Here is a 21,238-nt window from a genome sequence, read left to right on the forward strand (position 1 = left end):
TAATTTTAAAAATTATAATGCAATTATTAAAAAATAAATTTAAAAATTAGATTTATGAAATAAAACATTTTAGACTAAGAAATATGAGAAATTTCTCACTTTTCTTATTAAAATTTATGTTTAAATATATATATATATATATATATATATATCCATGATTAGGTCGTTCAATTTTGGTCAGTTTACAAATGGCCAAAGTGAAGCTTATCCAAATTGGTCAAATTGTGAATTTTTTTAACCAAAGCTAACATAAAACTCTAGAAAACCTACCAACTCGGGTCAAGTTGATCGGATTGGTTGGTTTCATAAGTCTGATGAATAAACCTAACTGAAATTAATTATTGTTATTTTTGTATTATAAAAAATTTATTAAAAGTAGTATACAAAATATGAATAATTATTAATTACTTAAAAAGTTGAAAATATAAAACAATTGTATACTCTTATGTGTTTCTATTATGATCATTTACTAGAACACACCTTATAATTTTACATATTTACTTAAACCTACCTTATAATTTTCATTTTACTAAAACATTCCATATGTTTTACAACTTATTTACTTAACCAACCTTTAATTAAGGAGTGTTTGTTTTGCCATTAGGCCCATGATTTTTTATTTTAAAAATACCTTTGACACTTTTTTATATAGGAAAAAAATAGCCAAATATAGCCAATAGAGTGGTTGCCCATGTCTTATTAAGGGAAAAATGATATTTTTTCTATTTTTTTAATTAAATTTATTTAAATGAACATTAGGGTCAACACTGTCATTTTCCACTACCATCTAATGGAAGATTGATTGAATCCATTGCAAATTATAAGTGGTGTTTTAGTAAAATGCTAACTATAGGGTAGATTTTAGTAAATCCATGAAACTATTTAGGTTTTGTAGTAAATGAACCCTTTCTATTATTTATGTTTCGCTTAATAAATCCCATGCACCGCACGGGTCCCCGCTAGTATCTAAAGTAAAACTTTAAAGTAGGAGTTGAAAAAGCTAGAAATTAGATTTTCTTTATATGTAAGAAAAATTTTATATGCATTCATTCTTGCATTATTTCTAGAAACTTTTTAAAATTCTACATGTATAATATACCTAGCAAATGCTTATCTCCTTTAATCTTTTGAAGATTGAAAAATGCCATATAACCTAGATGTGTGTGCATTTTGTGTTTGTATGAATCATTTTGTTGCATGTGTCTCTACTTGTGTCTTCTTAAGGCTGTGTTTGGAAACAATGCAAATGGAGTGTAAATCCTGGTTCAGGGTAAATTTGTACTCTGGTTCACTTTTGTCTGTGTTTGGCAACATTACATTTTTGCATTGACAAATGATAGACCAATGCATATTTACATTGATAATAAGATGTAAAAGTACATAAATAAAAAAGAAATAAATTTGCATTCAATTGGGCTTTTGATAAAAAAAAAAAAGCATATGCTTTATTTGAATTTGTTTTTGCATCCATTATGGCTAAAAGTCTATTTGGTGAGAACGTTAGTTTATTAATGCAAAACTAATCCAACTTTGCAATTTATATGAACCGTTTTACACTCTACATATTTGCATCGTTTCCAAACACAACCTAAAGCTCAATTTGGAAAGAGTACAAATGCAAATATGTACAATACAAAAGCCTGATATTTTGTATTTCTAAACTTATATTTGCATGGTACGTATTTGTATTTATGGCTCAGTTTGGAAAGAGTACAAATGCAAATATGCACAGTACAAATACATACAAAATATAAAGTTTTGATCTCTACATATTTGTATTTGTACTCTTTCCAAATTAAGCCTATACTCTTTACAAAATGAGCCTAAATGTCAAGTACCACCATTTGGATTAACAACTAAAATCTTTTTTATTTTTTGTATTTTTGGCAAATGACTCTCATAATTTTTCCCACAACTTCTTTCACTATGAAGTAAGCCCATACTTCACTAGCTTTTCTTTTCCTTCTCATTTCACTAGCACCAACTTTAGTGCTATCATATTGGGACTAAGAAAATGCTTCATCAAAGTCATGGCCATAGGGAAAGGGTGTTTGGGAAGAACCAAACATTTTAGCAAATATAAAACATTAAAGCACTAAAAATAAGAAAAAAAAAGAAAATTAACTACCCCTTACCTAGTAAATATGGTTTAGTGTCCTAACTTGATTTTAATAGATGAAGTCTCTTACTCTCTTTAAGTCTTGGCCTCCCAAATTACTAACTTAAGACAGTTGAGTAATTCACCTTATCAAAAGAAAGTTGAGAATTTGAGAATTGAGATTGATTGTAAAGATTAAAGAGTAAGAGAAATTAATTGTAGTAAAAGAGCATAAGGGAACATTAAAGAGATTGAATGTTTTTGTGATGAAAATGAGTAAGGGTAAGGGTATTCATAGGAGTTGGGAAATATTGAATTAATCAAAATACCCACCTAAACTAGTTGTTTATAGTTGATGGGTGGGATATTTTGATCCTTTTGGAGTTTTTATAGAAGTTTCTATCAAAATTCCTCCAAACTAGTTAATTATAACAGTTGGGGAGGGGGGCATTTTAATGATCCTAAACTAGTTGTATATAGCCATTGGGGACATCTAAGTCATTTAAGCCCCTTTGAATAACCATTGAAAAGGGAGCTCCAATGGCTATAAAATTTGTGTGTCAGGCCATGTTATGTTGGCCCATGGGGCCCTGCCATAGCAAAAGCCCATATAGGCTACTAGTTGTCCTGGCAAGTGGACCTCTCCAAGGGTGTATTCAAGCTGAGCAGAGTTAAATACCTGGCTATTTGAGCTCAACTTGCCAAAACAATGCCAGGCTCAAGATCGATTCGAACTAGAGACTTGAGCTTGAATTCAACTCAGCTCAAGAGCACACAAGTTTGAGCTCAGCTCGGCTCGGCTTGAGCTCTATTGCTAACCAAGCTTCTTATAAAAAATAAAAATTATACATATAAAAATATCTTTTTATTTTGCATACAAAAAATTATTTATTATCATAAATATAAAATATAAAAATATTATATATGATATTTATTATTATACATATAAAAAATGATATATATATGTATGTATGCATGTCTACATATAATAAAAATTAAATATATATATATACATACATACATACATACATACATACTAGGCTCGAGCTTGGCTCGAAGTTCAGTTAAAACTGAGCCAAATCAAGCTTTTCATGAGTTGAGCTTGAATTTTTCGTGAGAAGCTTGATTCATTTAGTATGGGAAATTGAGAATCAAGTTTTCAAACAATATATTATGTATATTGAAAATCAAGTTTTTAAAGAACATGTCATTTTTTAAGGAAGAGAGTAAAAAAAGAATAGGTTCCATAGGTTGATCCCGAAATTGCCAAGGCCAAAATTGACCTTGGAACTAATGTTCAAAGGTTAGGTCCTAGTTTCAAAAACCTAGAATTGACTCCTACAGGGTAGGTTCTAGTTTTTTCCATGGAACCGAACCAAACCAACCCATACTCACCCCTAAATTAGTTTATGATGGAGTCTAAACAACCAAGCAAATAAACTCAGCTTCTATCATCCCATGATTTAATAACATAGAAATTGTTTGACATTGTTATGTAATTTAATATGTTCAACTATTTGGTTTAATCTATATACACATATAGTCTTTTTTAAGAGAAGAAAATTGATTTTTTGCCTTATTTTTCTATTTTTTTTTCTAACTATTGAATATGTTTATGGTTGTTTTTATTCTAATATATTTATTTTCCATGTAGTAAATGCTTCTTAAATATTCTAAATTATTTTATAGCACATATTATGTAATCTTACATCCATTTAAAGAAAATATTCTAAATGGCTTAACTACGAAGGTTCATACTTCATACTTTTAAACTCATTTGCACTTATTGGTAGTGAAAATTTTGCATCCAAAAAATTAATGCAAAAGTTATTTTCTCTTATATAAAGTGGGGATTACATTTTATTTCCAATCTTATTCTTCCCTTCTTTGGTTGTATTACTCCACTCACGTACGTTTGACTTCGAAGTTCTAATGGGATCCTTATTCTTTCAAATAAACAATATTCATTTTCACCTTTATTTCCCCTTTTTATAAAATGGGAATTACATCACTTTGCTTCTTATTTTATCCCTCTCAAACAAACCTTGAAGCAAAAATAAACCAAAATTTGCACTTAGGGCACTTGCATTTTTATACATTTACTCCTAATGCAAATGAAAATTGTATTGCAAACAATTCTATTCTATAGAAAGAGTAGTGTTTAGATGCAAATGGTCCTTTCACCAGAGCACTCACAAGAACTCCTCTCACCTCTCAATGCTTATACTTGTGATTCTTTGAAGTTAAAGGACCAAAGTAACCTTAAATTTTGATAGACACATTACACTTTTTACTAAAAAGAATCATTGGTCATTATTAATGCTAATAAAATTATGTAAATATCCTTGTTGTAAGAAATTTACTCATTATTTGATGCTATTAAAATTATGTAAATATCCTAAGTGATAAGAAAAAAACTAGCCACTATTAACTTTGTTTGATTTGAAAGAAAAGGTGTCTGTCATTACCTAATTTTTGCTTGGTCTCTTTATCTTACTTCTTTTACACTCCTTTTAAACCCCAAAACTTGAAAACATAACTAGATCAACTTGAAACTTATGAAAATTAAAATTCCTTCTTTTTAGAACAATCCACATGTTAAAAGCCTAACTAAATTATACCAATAAAGTTAACCTCTAATTAACGAAAACATTAAGATCAACATCTAAAGCTTCATAGGCTTTATTACCCTCGACCAAACATAATCCCTAGATTTAAGGGGCTAAAACTTAGGTGCACATTGAATTTCATGACCAACCTCCAAAGATCCATTGTTCATGATACCAACTTTCTTTTCAACAGTCCCGATCTACGCAATATTCAAACATTGACTTCACAAAATCAAATTTGATACATCCATTACCTCAAAGATACTAAGATACAATCAACCCCTAAATGTAACTATAAAAATGCCAAGATTCCATTTTAATCAGCTTGGATAAATAAAATTAAACAACCAAGATCAATAAATTCTTTCTCAAATATAAACCTTTCACCTGACTCCTTTTTTGAATCCATGCTCACATGCCAAATTTTCATTCAAATTTCCTTTATTTAACCATTCGATCAACAAATATTCTAATTTGATGATTGTGATTAAATTGCATAAGAAAGTGTAACCCAAGCAACCTAACTCTTCTCATTAAGTATAAAATCCTAAAAATAACCCTCTCATCCAAAAAAAAACCCTCTTTTGACCCGCCATCAAACTAAGATTCTATTTTAACAAATATTATTGATTATTATTTATCAGTCATAGATATCTACCATGTGAACCTCATTTGGCTAGTTAGGCCTCACCACTATGTTCAAAAACTCAAAAAGTCCTAATACATCAAATTCATGACTTAATTCACTTGTTTGACCATTAAATAAAAAAAAAAGATTTTATTTTGATGCACCGGATTAATTCACCCCTTCACTTGCCCCAACTTGAGACCTCAAGAGTTTAGGGGCTGGTGTCAACCCTATGCTTAACCTATTAAAACACTTGGACCAATAAAATTAAGCTAAGTAGACTTAAAACCCAAAAATCTAAAGATACCCCTACTTAAAACCTGGGAAAGAACAAATGGCATTTTATGGTTGACTTAAATCTACATTTTTGTCATTTAAATCCCTAAATATGAGTTTTCTATTTTGGTATGCTTCAGACTTTTATTTGACACACAAAACCTATAGAGATTAGTCGCAAATCGAGAAGAAATGATGCATTAAGAAGGAAATATTAACTACAAATTGGAAACACCACAAAATCAAGAGCACGTTCAATTCGGTTCAACTACAGGAAATTCATTGTTAAGATTACATACAAAAGGTAAGCCTCTCACTCTACCTTTTTGCTTACTAAGTCTATAGTTCCTTAGTTTATTATAGTTTTATGTTGGTTCAAGTTCCAAGAACTTGGGAAACTTGCATTTCTAACTTCTTTTGGACTTGCATTTTATTGATGGTTGAGACTAAACAACTCTCATATTGGGCTGCTACAGTATTTTGTAGGGAGGAATGCCTAACACCTTCCCTCTCCTAAACTATTTGATTCTAAGATTTCTTGGTTGAGTGTCTTTCTTGTGGAGAAATGAAATTGCTATCAAGAAGATAAGATCAAATTTAAAAGCTGAAATGAGGGCCTATTTCTTCCAAAAAATTAGTTGTAACTCCTTTGTTGGAAGGGCTAGAAATCAGGTTTGACATGGCTATTCATGTTTGGTGGCTGGCCGAAATTTCAAAAAGTTTCTAACCTAACCCGAGAACCAATTTCTTGGCAATTATGAAATCTAAAAATTTGGGATCAATCTTGCACTGAACTAGACCAAATTTGAAACCTAAATTAAAATTGATCATACTTGATATGGAGACCACAAAGTGCAGCTCTCAGATGGTAGTTCATGCCCAAAATCAATCCCAAAATTAGCTTCCAATTGAAGATGGCGTAATATGTATGTAAAACCAATTTAGCAATACTATTTCAGGAAAATTTGGTCTTCAAATTGTTTGGATATATCGAAGAGTGTATGTGAATCTGATGTATCACGATGTTTTTCTTGCAAAAATACAATAGATGACTAATAAAAATCAGCCATTGTCAATGCTAGGTCGAATTAAGATTTTTGGGAGATAAGGGAGAAGAGAAAAGAGCAAGTGAGTGGAGAGAATTGGTTGAATTGGACTCTCCCTTCTTTCTCCTTTATATCGAACACTCTCCTAATCTAATTAGGAGATAGTCCAAATCAATTTGGATCGGGAGTTTATCTTTAATTGATAAGCATTATCTTCTTAAGAACATAAGTGCTCCATACCCAGATCTATGCCTATTTTCTATTGGAAGGGTTAGAGTCCATCTTATGGATGGCCAAACCATGCTACATAATTGGTCAACATTTCAATTTTTTTTTTAACCCTTCCAAGAACCGATTTATCGATGTTTTGAAAATTGATTTTTTCATATTGATCTTGCATTGAAATGGACTATATTCAAAACCAAATTGAAAAAAAAATTATACCTAATACGGAGACCACAAATCATAGCTCTCAAGGTGGAAGCTAATGTCCAATATCAGTCCCAAAATCGTCCTCCAATTGAAAATGGCATAGTGTACAAGAGAAACCGATTCAACAACTTTGCTTTCAGCAAATATGCTGTCCAACTGGCTTGGATCGAGTGAGATGAGTGAGCTTGAGTTTCTTCAAAGTTTTTCTTGCAAAAACATAGAAGAAAACTAATAGAAATCAATTCTTGAAAAGCCAAGGTTGTGATTAGGGTTTCTTAAGATACAAGAGAGTAGAAGAGAGGCAAGAATGCAGAGTTCAATATTGGTTTTCCCTCTTCTCTCTTTATCCTTTTTTATCGAGTAAGACTCCTAATCTAATTAGGAGATGATCCAAATCTAATTTGGATCAAAACCTTTTTTCTTGATAAACATTATCCTCTTGAGAGGATATATGCTCCATATGCAGATCCAAACCCAGTTTTGACTCAAATCACATTACAAATTAAGTTGTCATGAGAGTTTAACTAATCATATTAGTAATGGGCCTTAGGCCCATTTCTCAAAGACTAACGTTCCTAAGTGTTGCACGGCTACTTTAGGCCTGATATTATATGGTATGGAGCTCCACAAAAGTCTCACACAAGTCCATGAGGGTTTGGCCCCATCTTTGAAATAGATTAGGCCAAATTCACTACTTATGGTAGTGAACCCTTGAGCCAATCAACATGGGATCAATTTGGACTCAACATTTACACCTAAATGATCATTGGATTCAGCCACCCTATAAAAACCTAAGGATGATGGACTTATGTGAGATAAAGCCCATCAAGTAAACAATCATGTAATAGTTTCTTACACTTAACTTCTTAGCTCATAATCATTAAAACAGTGTCCGACAGGGAATGACCTTTCCTTAGCTATGAGGTGTAGTGTCACACTCTCTACTTGGATGGATCACAGGATTAAAACCTTTTTCAAATATTTTTTCATAAAATAGTAATATAATATATAAATATATTTTGTAAGACCAAATTTCAAATACAAATGAAATCCACTACCAGCATTTTAAGTTTCCATCAAAGATGGTGTAAACCCTAATATTCAATTTGTCCGACAAAAGGTTGATCCTATCACTATGATCACCCACTTAGGTATCTGCCCCAACATGCACAAGTATTTGACCCTTGATAGATCTCACTAATTGGCATATCAAAGGCATCCTGGTCCACTACGTAGTGCACTATCATAATCAAGTTTGGGGTTATGTGTAACTTTCCAATTTTGTGCACCTATCTCCAAGATCCATGACATAACTAGAAATTGGTTTGGGTTAAATGTTTCTTCCAAACACCCACTACCTATGCCTTGGGTCTAACACTAATAATTGAGTCAAGTTACTCCAACTATTTGACAACACACTCGTGTTAGCCTTGTTAGGATAAATTCCCCAAATCTATCCAATGGATGAGAATATTCTAAACTAATACAAGTATCTTATGTGTTTAGTTTAAGGGGTAATACACAAAAAAATCCCAATATGAACATAAAAAAATAATATACTTTATTCATTTACAAATAAATGTTTATGTACATCAGTCTGGTTGAAGCTGAGGACATACACTATCTAACATTTTCAACCCAAGTCACATGACAACTTCTCATGTGATCACTTAACTAATCATATTAATAATGGGTCTTAGGCTTATTTTCTCTAATGGTTCACATCCTAAGTTGTTGCATGGCCACTTTGGGCCTAAATATTGTATGGCATGTGACCTACAAAGGTTTTACACAAGTCCATAATGGTTCAACCTTATCTTTGGAAGAGGTTAGGCTAAATTCACTACTCAAGGCAATGAACCCCTGACTCAATTAGCTTAGGCTCAGTTTGGGCCCAACATTTACACCTAAATGATCATTGGAATCAACGACTCTATAAAGACCCAAGGTAATAGACTTATGTAAGATAAAGCCTAGGAATGGCAATGGAGTGGGTTTGGGGCAGGGCACCCCCTCCTCGTCCCCGCCCGAAGTCAAGATACTTTGCCTCATACCTACCCCATCCTCGGTGGTGGGGCGGGTTTGGGGTGGGGCATCCATTCCCCATTGGGGACTAGGAATCCCCGAATTTTCCCCCCTCCAAGGCAACAACTTAAAAATTATCTATTTTATGGACAATTTATATATAGGATATAAGAATTTAGAGGTATTTTAGGAATTGAATTATAATACTTTAGGGGTAATTCAAAATTAAAATTATGGGATCCTAGGATTTTAAGAATTTAGAGAAAACTTGGAGATATTTTAAATATCAATATTAAACCTAGAGATATTTTACTAATTTACTTTTGGGTTTGCGGTGGGGACGGGTTTTGTACATAATTCCCAGAACTTGTCTCGAACCCAGTTTGGGGAAAAAATATTTTCCTCGTCCCTATTTAGGGTTGAGGAAAAACCCGCCCCGTTCAGGGTGAGGTGGGGCCCCAATTTTACGAGGGAAATTGCCATCCCTGATAAAGCCCATCAAGTAATTAGCCTTGTAATGGTCTCTTACACCCAACCTCTTGGTCCATAATCATCAAAATAGTCTCCATAAGGAAGGACCTCTTCCCTGACTTAGGTGCACAAATGGATTAGATCATGGTCCAATCCGATCCAATTTGGTCGGATTTAGATCACCTTTGGTCAGATAAGATCGGATCCTATGATTTGATAAAAAAATCGGATCGGATTTGGATCACCCCTATCCAATCCAATGTGTTATATATTTATAAATATAAATATATATAAAACATATATATGTTATTTATTTATTTATTTATAAATATATTATTTATATTGTGTTTATATAATTTCGTTATATTATTTATTTTTTATAAAAACATGTATATATATGATGAAAATAATTAAAAAATACTTGTATTTTTTGTTTTTTCTTTATTTAAATTGGTATATTTTTTTTAATAATTTATTAATTTTTAAAGGAAAGAAGTTGGATCAAATTAGATTCAAAGATTCGAAAATCCGATAGGATTCCAATTCAAATCGAGTCCTATCAGATCCGATCGAATCTAACATGAACAATATCGAATCGAATTCAAATATGATCCGATCCATTTGCGTCCCTACCCTGACTACAAAATGCAGTGTCACACTCTCTACTCGAATGGATCCTAGGTTTAAAACGTTATGCAAACCTTTGTTATAAAATAGTAATATAACATATAAATGTATTTTGCAAATCAGATTTCATATATAGTTGAAATCCACTATCGACAATTTAGTTTTCCATCATAGAGACTATAAAGCTTGATATTTAATTTGTTTGACAAATGGGTCGATACTATCACTAATCACCCACTTAGGTAATTTCACAAGCTACCCTAACATGCCTAGGTATTTAACCCTTGATAGATCTCACTAGTCCAGTACCTATTGCAATATCATAATCAATTTTGCGGTTAAGTGTAACTTTCTAATTTTGTCCATCTATCTCCAAGGTCCAAGGCATAACTAGAAATTGGTTTGGATTTATTGTTTTTTCTGAACACCCACTGGTTGTGCTTGGGGTCTAACTCTAGCAACTAAGACAAGTTGCTCCACCAGTTTGACAACACACCAATGTCTATCTTGTTAGGATAAATTCCCAAAATCTATCCAATGGTTGAGAACAATCTAACCTAACACGAGTCTCATAATTGTGTAGTTTAAGAAGTAATTTATAGGAAACATACTGATTAAAACATGAAACAATAATTACTTTATTCATTCACTAATAATGGTTTATGTATATCAATTTGATTGGAGCTAAGAACATACAATGTTTAACATCCTTTTCTTTAGGTCGGCCATGATCTCCTTAAGCTCACAATAGAGAAAGATAAGTAAACTTGTATTGGTTTTCCCTACCTTTTCTTTCAAACTAAACATAACCTAAGGATAATTATGGTTTTTGTTAGTTATTGAATTGTTGTGTCTGAAAGAACATTTTACTCTAATCTTTCCTTCCTTTTTTTATAGCAATTCCAACCATCTATGTTGGAATGTTGCAATTTATTTCAATTTCATAATGTCCTTATCTTCTCTTTATTTATTTCCAAGAATTAACTATAGCACTTCTCTTTTATTATGCTTGTATCCCTCTTTTAGGTCCCATTTTTTTTATTATCAAGTTACTTATCTAGGTAGGTGTTTCCCAAGTATGTGTGTTTATGTGTTATTTTCTGTTAAAATTTATTTTGGTAAATTTTCTCCATTACCATGTTTACCTTTAAATATTTTTATTTTTAAAAACTTGTTTAGTGGGCATTTTTTATCTCATTAATTCTGGCAGCTTTCCGTTCATGGGAAAATAACTCAATTAGCCTCATAAGACATTCTTGGGTAAGTTGCCAAAAAATACCCAAGAGAAATTTGAGTTTCTATGGTCTCACATAATTTATTGATAAAATAAGAGCATTTTACTCCATTCTCCCCTTCCCTTTTCCTAGCAATTCCATTAATCTATGGTGGAATGCTGCAATTTCTTTCAATTTCATAATGTCCCTCGCTTCCCTTTACTAATTTCCAAGAATTAACTATAACACTTCTCTCTTCTTTGTATTTTTATCCCTCTTTTAGGTCTCGTTTATTTATTGGTAAGTTACTTACCCAAGTAAGTGTTTTCCAAGTATGTGTATTTACATGTGTTTTTCTATTAAATTTTATTTGGGTAAATTTTCTCTATTACCACATTTACCCTTAGATCTTTTTTTTTTTTTTTATAAACTTGTTTAATGGGAATTTTTGATACCTTTTCCTTCATTGGAAAATAAATTAGCCTCCTAGGAGAAGGGTAAGACTTTCCTAGGTAAGTTGACAAAAAAAATTATTGATAAAAGAAGAAAGGAAAGTTGGTCACTTTCCCATTAACTAAGTCTCCCCCTAGAACTTACTAGTAAATGAATGAGGCCTTAAGGTAATGGTGACAAAAGTCTCTTAAACTTATTCTCTATAGCTTGTCTATACAATGAACTTTTGAAGCCTATCAATCATCATGGTTGTCTCAAGCCATTGGAAATGATATTTAGCTGTGCTCACCAAAAATCCAATTCTTTCAAAGACCATGGGGTCAAGGAAGTCTTTGCCATGGTTTTTATGTCGAGGACATTGAGAAAAAAGTAATAAAATGGTTTGACACAGAGGTTTGGGAATGTTAGAAAGTCAAGAAATATGAGCTTCTATATGCCTTTCCATTTTTAGCTTTGTTGTTACTACTACAGTTGCAGGTTTCTTTTAACTTTAAACTTTATGCAATTGCTTAGTTTCATCATTGAAATGGAGAAATATTCTTACAAGTTGTAGTGTTTATGATAGAAAATATATGTTTTTTTATGCAATTCCATTTGTCACTCCTATAGCTACATGTTTCTATTAACTTGTGATATTTAGTACCATTGTTGATTTTTTAGAAATCATAAAAAATTTAAAGATCTTTGATGAATTTTCTGTTTGATTTGCTATTTTCTCAAAAACTAGCAAATTGCTTAAAAATGGTTATTAAATTGGGCTTAAAATGCCTTGCTAAGCACTTCAACATAAGTATCAAGCTCAAAAGCTGTAACTATCTGCTTGATCTGAGGATTTAATCCCTCCTCAAATCTAAGAGCATGGCTTTCTTGATCAGGAACCAACTTAGGGGCAAATTTAGAAAGCTTAGAAAATTCTGCTTCGTACTCAGCTACCGTCTTCTCACCTTGTGGCTTGTACCAAGTCAATACTCTCTCCTGTCGGTACATACTTTTAGGAAAATAGTGCTCATAAAATTCCTTGAAACTGCTCCCATGGGCAAAGTTCTTGTTTCTCTGTGTATATTTGTTCTTGGGTCATCCACCAATCATGAGAAATTCCCTGTAACATATGAGTAGCATAGGTCACCTTATCCTTTTCTGGACATTTCAGCACCTTGAAAATTTTCTCCATCTCCCGCACCCATTTTTAAGCCTCGATTGGATCTGTGGAACCTTCAAAGGATGGTGGATTCGTTCTCTTGAATTCTGTAAACCCTCGATGTTCTTTCATGCGAGATGCCACATTGAATTCTTATTGCTGCTGAAGGTGTTGTAATTGTTGTTGTTGCTGACTTAATAATGCAGAAAGGTTATTATTTACAGCATTCTGTTGCTGTGTCAATCCCACCATTTGCATCATCATTTGATGCATTTCAGGAACATTCTCAAAGTTAGGTGGGGGTAAGCTGGAAACTTGATTGTCATTACCATCCCCAGTGTTACTAGTGGAACCATTATCTCCATCTTGCTGTTGATTCTTTGTATGAGGGGAAGCCATATCAGCCTAATAATTCTTTTTTTCAACCACAAAATCACCAAGTGTAAATCAATTGCAAATACTATAAGCATTCCAAACTAATAATATTTAGGAACTCAAAATTCTAAGCTAGCCAATTAATTAATTCAAGATATGAATACAAATCTAAGCTATCCAAATAATATTCCAATTTTCTAACCTCTACCCTGCTCACTACGAACCTATGTGAATTCTAATAGGTTATCAACCTGGCTTTGATACTGATAGACTTTTCTTTTAAGGCAAGAAAATAGCCTGTTGTTTTATTGACAATTTCACTGCCTTGGTTCTGTGTAACCCATGTTTAAATACAAGAAGTCACTCAACCAACTCTCCTAAACTCACAACTGTCTATCCTATACTTTAGCCTAGTCAACAGCAACTGACGTAACCAAAAGTGAGATATTCCCTCACTCGTTTATTTGACTCCTACTCATTTATTTGACTCATTCTTAAGCCTAACAGCTAGCAGATATGCATGGCCACGCATCCTGCACTTCATGCAACGTAGTCCTGATAATGTGGATTCTTGGCACGGTTCCTTGCTGACCTTCTCCACTTGTCATTTTCTCCCCCTTGAAGTGGAACCTTGTCCTCAAGGTTCAGATTAATGAACTGACTTTTTAACTGCTGCGTATTCTCCCAGGTTGCCTCTTCCCTTGGAAGATTCTTCCATTGCACTAAGCTTTCTTCCACGAAGCTCGACCCTTTTCGCACCTAGCGTGTATCTAGTATATCCTCTGGTACTGCTATTACCTCACTTTCATCATTCGTTGGTGGTAAGTCAAATCCAGCAGAGGTGTCCTCTCCCACAAATTTCTTGAGCATTGAGACGTGGAAGACAGGATGGATACGGGCACCCTCCGGCAGCTCGAGCTTGTATGCAACGCTCCCAATCTTCTCCTTCACTCGGTACGGGCCGAAATACTTGCTGGCGAGTTTGTGGTGGGCACTTTTATAAGTAGTGTGCTGACGATATGGTTGGAGCTTAAGCAATACAAAATCACCTTTTTGATAAACAATCTCCCTTCTCTTTGAGTCCGCTATTTGCTTCATGCGATTAATAGCCACCTACAGGTGAGATTTTAGTTGTTTGAGGATGTTATCCCTTGTCTCCAATGCTTTGTCTACCTCATGGACAGGTGATGTGCCGATTGAGTAATGCGGAATTGCCGGTGGAGACCTCCCATATAGTGCTTGGAAGGGAGTCATGCCGATTGAGCTATGGTACGTAGTGTTGTACCTGAATTCGGCCCACGACAAGTAATTGCTCCATCTCTTCTGTTGTTGGGATACAAAGCAACGCAAGTACTGCTCTAAACAACGGTTGACCACTTTGGATTGTCCATCTGTTTGGGGGTGGTAGGATGTACTCATATGCAGCTTGGACCTTGACAGCTTGAAAAACTCACACCAAAAATGGCTAACAAAGATGGGATCTCTATCACTGATAATAGATTTTGGCATCCTGTGAAGTTTAATCACTCCTATAAATCTGTCCGCAATTGTTTTGGCCATGTGTGGGTGAGATAGAGGCAAGAAATGAGAGAACTTGCTTAGGCGATCTACGACGACCATGGTTGTGCTTTTCCCTTGTGAGGGTGGAAGTCCCTCCACGAAGTCCATGGTTATGTCATCCCATACCTGACATGGAATGGGTAGTGGGTGCATGAGTCTAGCTGGGGAGAGGGTCTTTGATTTATTTTTCTGGCACACTGCACAAGAGGCGACATATTTTTGAATTGATTGGTGCATAAACGACCAATAGAACTGTTGTGCCAATCGCTTGTACGTCCGCAGTACCCCAGAATGGCCTCCATAGGGAGTATCGTGGAATTCATGGAGGAGTTTTGGTATGATTGGAGAATCCAACGGAACAACTACCCTGTTCTTATAGTAGATCAGCCCGTTGTGCCAACTGTATGGAGTTCCGGGTTTGTTTGTAGCTTGCTGACCGATCCGTACCATATAAGGGTGTTGTTGCGTATCTCTCTTGATCTCGTCCCATAGAGAGGCATGAGAAGTATATAATGTATGGATGTTGGGACTTTCTAACCTCCTTGACAAAGCATCTGCGACTAAGTTCTCTTTCCCCGATTTATACAGGATTTCATAATCATACCCTAGCAGCTTGGAAACCCATTTTTGTTGTTCAGGCATGGTGATGCACTGCTCAAGCAAGTACTTAAGGCTTCGCTGATCTGTTTGTATATAAAATTTTCATCCCATAAGGTATGGCCGCCATGTTTTGATTGCTTGTACGATGGCTAGCATTTCCTTAGCGTAAATGGACCAAGCCTGTTTTGCAACTCCTAAGGCTCGACTCATATAGGCTATGGGCTTCCCTTGTTGGCTTAGGATTGCTCCGATGCCTTCCCCTGATACATCCATCTCTATGACAAATGGTTCGTCAAAGTTGGGCATGGCCAAGGTTGGGGTCGATGACATGGCTTGTTTTAAGGCTTCAAATGCCTCTTTGGCCTCCTTGCCCCATGCGAATTTTCCTTTCTTGAGCAGATTGGTGAGAGGCCGGGCTATCATTCCGTAGTTTCTTACGAACTTACGGTTGTAGCCTGTGAGACCTAGGAAACCACGCAGTTCAGACACATTAGTAGGTTCAGGCCATTCTATCATAGCTTTTACCTTTCCAGGATCCACGTGCACCCCTTGTACAGAGACAATGTGACCCAAGTATTCGATCTCTTGTTGACCAAAGGCGCACTTGCGAAGTTTAACAAAAAATTGATGGTGTCTCAACACATCAAAAACTTTTCAAACATGCATAAGATGTGTTTCCCACTCCGGGCTATAGATGAGAATGTCGTCAAAGAAAACCAACACAAATTTTCTTAAGAATGGCCGAAAGATTGAGTTCATTAGGGATTGAAAAGTTGAAAGGGCATTGCATAATCCGAAAGGCATGACCAAGTATTCGTAATGGCCATTGTGCGTGCGGAAGGCTGTCTTGTGAGTGTCCGCGGGGTGGACTCGCACCTGGTGATAACCCGATATTAGATCGAGCTTAGTAAAGTAAGTTGCTCCATATAGTTCGTCTAGCATGTCCTCCACCATTGGGATTGGGAATCTGTCTTTGATAGTAATGGCATTGAGGGCCCGGTAATCTGTGCAGAACCGCCACATCCCATCTTTTTTCTTTACCAACAAGATGGGTGAAGAAAAGGGGCTGGTGCTAGTCTTGATTATTCCCATGTTGAGCATGTCTTGCACTTGTTTCTCTATCTCGGTCTTTTGGAAATGAGCATACCTATAGGGTCGTACATTAACCGGCTCAGCCCCTTCTTTGAGGATGATTCGGTGGCCAATTTCTCGTGAAGGAGGTAGCTGCTTTGGTTCTTGGCACACGTCCTCAAATTCTTGCAGTAATGGCCGCATCTCTATAGAAACCCCCTCTTCTGTAGACATCCATAAGCACACGACAAACAAAGAATTCCCTTGTTTTGCTTCCTTTGATATGGCTTTGAGTTCGGCAGGTTGGATCGGCTTATGATTGATTCCTTCTAGGCGATGGGGACTTCCTTTCCACGTGAAATCCATCATCATCCTTTTCCAGTCACACATGACCGTGCCTAGCTGCTCGAGCCATTGGACCCCTAGCACCATACCTAACCCGATTAGTGGTAAAGAGTAAAGAGTTAGAGTGAATGGGGTACCTTGTAGCCACACTTTGACATTCTAGAACCTCCCTTGACATTTGAGGGGTGCACCATTGGTTACCTTCACCTTAAAAGGTTCGGATGGGATTGCCGGAAGTTGCAGTAGCTCCGCGACCCGATCATTAATAAAATTGTGTGTCGATCCACTGTCAATGAGCACAACTAAATCGTGGGAGCCGACTCTAGCTACAACTCTCATGGTGCGAGCAGGGGACCAGCCCGTGAGAGCATGCAGCGAAATCTCAAGGTCTTCCGGTTCCTCCTCATCCTCCTCCAAGCTTCCTTCTAACAGCAGCAGTTGTGGACCCTTACACTTGTGTCCCACGACAAATTTCTCATAACAGTTGAAGCAGAGTCCTTGTGCACGTCGTCGTTGCATCTCTTCCCAAGATAACCGCTTCATCGGTAACGCTGGCTTGGGGTTGGTCGAAGTCGAACTCATCATAGTAGCCACAGCCGCATGGAACCTAGTCACCTTCTTTTGCTGACTGATTTGTTCATCCCTCATCCTGGCTAGGCTAATGGCCTCTTTGAGTGACTTTGGTTTAAACATTCTGATCCCGTCCGCAATGTCCGTCTTGAGGCCGCCCATGAACGTCCCTACCGGAGCCTTCTGAGTCCAGCCACGGACTTTGTTACCCAGTCTTTCAAACTCCCACTGGTAGTCCCGCAGAGAGCCTGTCTGTCGAATCTTGGACAAGGCTTCATCGAAACCCTCGCAGTCCGTTGGTCCAAATCGTGACCACAGCTCCTCTACAAAAATGTCCCACGTAATTTCTCTTCTTTCTTCTTGGTAAGCTCGATACAACCACTGCCACCATTGGTCCGCTTCCCTTTCAAGATGGAAGGAGGCCAAGGGTACTTTCTGTGGCTCTGTAGTGCCTTGATACCTGAAGAATTGCTCCGCCTTATTGAGCCACTCAGTTGGATCTTCTCCCGCAAACCTGGGGAATTCCAGTCTTGCAAGTTTTGAAGAGAACATGGGGTGGTCTCCTCCTGTGTGCTCATGACCTCGGTCACTTGATGAAGATCCGCTTCGCTCAGTGACTTGGTTAAACTTAGGTTCCGGTTGTATCACAGCCGCCTCCGTGAGATTGCTGATTGCAGCCTCCAGTCGTTGCAACTTCTCGCCAAATCCCAGCTCCAGGAGGTTGAAGCTTTCCTGTAAGCTGCCCACGCTGGTCTCCAGACTCTCTATTCGCTCTTTGTGGCTTCCCATCGTCAGCCTCGCTCTGATACCAATTGATAGACTTTTCTTTTAAGGCAAGAAAATAGCCTGTTGTTTTATTGACAATTTCACTGCCTTGGTTCTGTGTAACCCATGTTTAAATACAAGAAGTCACTCAACCAACTCTCCTGAACTCAGGCAACCGTCTATCCTATACTTTAGCCTAGTCAACAGCAACTGACGCAACCAAAAGTGAGATATTCCCTCACTCGTTTACTTGACTCCTACTCATTTATTTGACTCATTCTTAAGCCTAACAGCTAGCAGATATGCATGGCCACGTGTCCTGCACTTCATGCAATGTAGTCCTGATAACGTGGATTCTTGGCACGGTTCCTTGCTAACCTTCTCCACTTATCAGATACCACTAAATTGTATCGCCCCCAACCAAGGTTACACACGAGACAAGCCTTACATGCTAGTAAGCATGTGGTGTTGTCCCGTGCCTAACCTTGGTTGGGGGCATGACAAAGCTCTCTAGGTATCCATCTGAAACTGCAGCAAGAAAGGATGTGAGCTTGCTTATTTCAAGCAGGATATGGCGAAGCTCCAAGGGCCAGTTTCAGGATTGGTTATCCATCCAATCATATTCTGGAGTCACCCTTAACTAGCAATGAGACCGTCTGCATTGTTTTAGCAATTCTTAGACCAGAAAGAAGGGCCCTTACTTCATCTTCAGAAGCATCTCTTGGCCATTTGGAGGGATGATGTCACAGGTCTGAACTGTCCATTGCATAGAGGACTTTTTTGATTGATCAGGTGCTTAATCCATCCTCCAGTCCACACCAGCCCTGTACCCCATCTTGTATTTGTGATTTTTCTAACAAATATCAACTGTTCAAAGTTAATATTTTTCTATATAAGCTTGCAACAAAAGTAGGGCTTATTATTGACATATTGCAAGTGTTTTGAGGCTAAATTTTCCCATGAACAGAGGCTGACAAGGCAAACATGTGGGGCTGTTTCGGTGTCCAAAATGAGATGCCACGTTCTTTGTTATTTAGGAAAGCTTACTAAACTGCTGGACTAGTAGGTTTTCTCCCATATATATACCCACTCCAAGTGGAAACTTTTCCTCCTGTCAGCTTGATACTTCTCCAAGTGCCAATCATCAAGTCCCAAATGGTGGAAGATCTGTAACTTGTGTTTGGGGAAGATCCAACATATGGTGGGAGGTTTCCAGAGCTTCCACCCCAAAGCGAGTGGAAATGCCCAGTGGTCTCCATCTTATTAATTCCAAAGTTATTGCTCTTGCTAAAGTTGGTTTTTGGGATATCAACAGCAATGTATTGGATTCAATATAAAATTGGAAGCCACTCTGTCCATATCTAGACAGAAGGGACCATACAAAGCAGCTTTCACAATGCATGTACTAAATTCTTTAAACCAACAGATTACACTTTATTCCCAGGTCCCAGCATATCCTATAGACAACTTTGCCTTTGTCACCAGTGATTTTGCTAGTCCATTGGCCAACAATTTGCAGATCTAGTAACCCACCTGAATGAGCAATTCAGGCTTCATTTTCTCTAACAAGAAAACTGAAACAACCAAGGAGGCTCTTCATCTGAACATAACCATAAAGTAGCTATCTGGCAATCCTCTTCAGTAATCATATTTCTCTATTTCTGTTTTGCCACCAGTTGTAGGCCTTGGATTACAGCCATCATTTCAGATCTGAAAGAGTTACCAAACCCAACATGCCCAGAGAAAACTAAGCAAAATTCTACCTCCATCCTTAACCACTATTCCAACTTACATATTTGCTCAGGTTACTAAACTGCAACAAAAGTTTAGCTCTAGTCTGGCTACCTCAGGGGGAAGGGGTTTTCCATTTTACAGATTTGGTTCTTATGCTTTGGTAAATGCCTTTCTTCCCTTTTAGCACTAATTTAATATGCGCATCATTTTTCCACTAGCTCAATTTGTTGAACTGGATTAATATGCATATGTTTCTTCTTTTGGTGTATGTCTATGTAAGGGATATTTTGATGAACTTGCACCTCTTAAATGTTTTAATTGTTTGTAGCTGATTACCTAGTCTTACATATCTTTGTATGGTTTGCTGTTGCAGTTTGTGTCAAGACCACCTCCCTGTAAGATGTGGCTGATGGGGTTGTTACACCTGATATTTTTACTATGTGGACTGTGTTGAAGGATTGATTCCTCTTCATGCCAAGGGGATCAAGCCATCCATTTTGGTCACATGTTTTGGTTACCCACGTGCACAGCGCAAGTTTCTTCAGGCTGACAATTTTGCCTTCATTCCTGCTAATATAGAAATCCCATTTCAAGCATGGGACCTTCTCGAGAGGTAATGTGCATATAAATTGGAGGTCAAAGCTGTAGGTGGCAGACCTCCCTGCTCATCTTGATATCATATTATCAAATGAAGGTTCTTCCCAATGGCAGAAACAATTACCCTTTTGCTGGTGTAGAAAAACTTTAAAGGCTTGTGATCAAAGTGTTTGAATCTTGTACCAAAAAAATGTTCTTCCAAAGAAGAAAGAAGAAAGAAGAAAGAAAATGATGTTTCAGATTTTTTTTTTGAATATTTACATCGGTATGCTAGGCGTTGTACTTGTGTATGATGAATGATAAATTACAGCCAGACGCAGATTATATTTTATTGTTATACACCAGTCATAAGTAATGTGTATTACCTGTGCAATTGTTCTATTTAATGCCTTGATTTCTTTATCCCAAAATTTACTCCAGGTGGAGGGCTAGCCACCTAAGAATTTTATTGATCAGCCATTATCAAAAAGGAAAATGAATTACAGGGGAGGATGTAGCCCGCCTTGCCCCAAAACCCAAACAAGAAAAGCAATTCCTTCCATACTCAACCCTGTCCAAGAGCATTATAAAAAACAAAACAAAAGAAAATGCACAATCGGATTTA

At 36.4% G+C, this 21,238-nt stretch overlaps 1 long non-coding RNA gene across 1 annotated transcript; it reads left to right on the forward strand.

Moving 5' to 3' along the window:
• The first annotated feature begins 18,675 nt into the window (after positions 1 to 18,675).
• On the forward strand, positions 18,676 to 20,971 carry LOC148874055 (uncharacterized). The gene is made up of 2 exons (XR_016095370.1): positions 18,676 to 19,095; positions 20,411 to 20,971. It is a non-coding gene; the product is annotated as an uncharacterized LOC148874055 (long non-coding RNA).
• Positions 20,972 to 21,238: the final 267 nt, after the last annotated feature.

Source organism: Nelumbo lutea, chromosome 1 (assembly GCF_056320005.1).
Source record: "Nelumbo lutea isolate HS-2025 chromosome 1, American lotus-T2T, whole genome shotgun sequence".
In the NCBI taxonomy this organism is placed as follows: Eukaryota; Viridiplantae; Streptophyta; class Magnoliopsida; order Proteales; family Nelumbonaceae; genus Nelumbo; species Nelumbo lutea.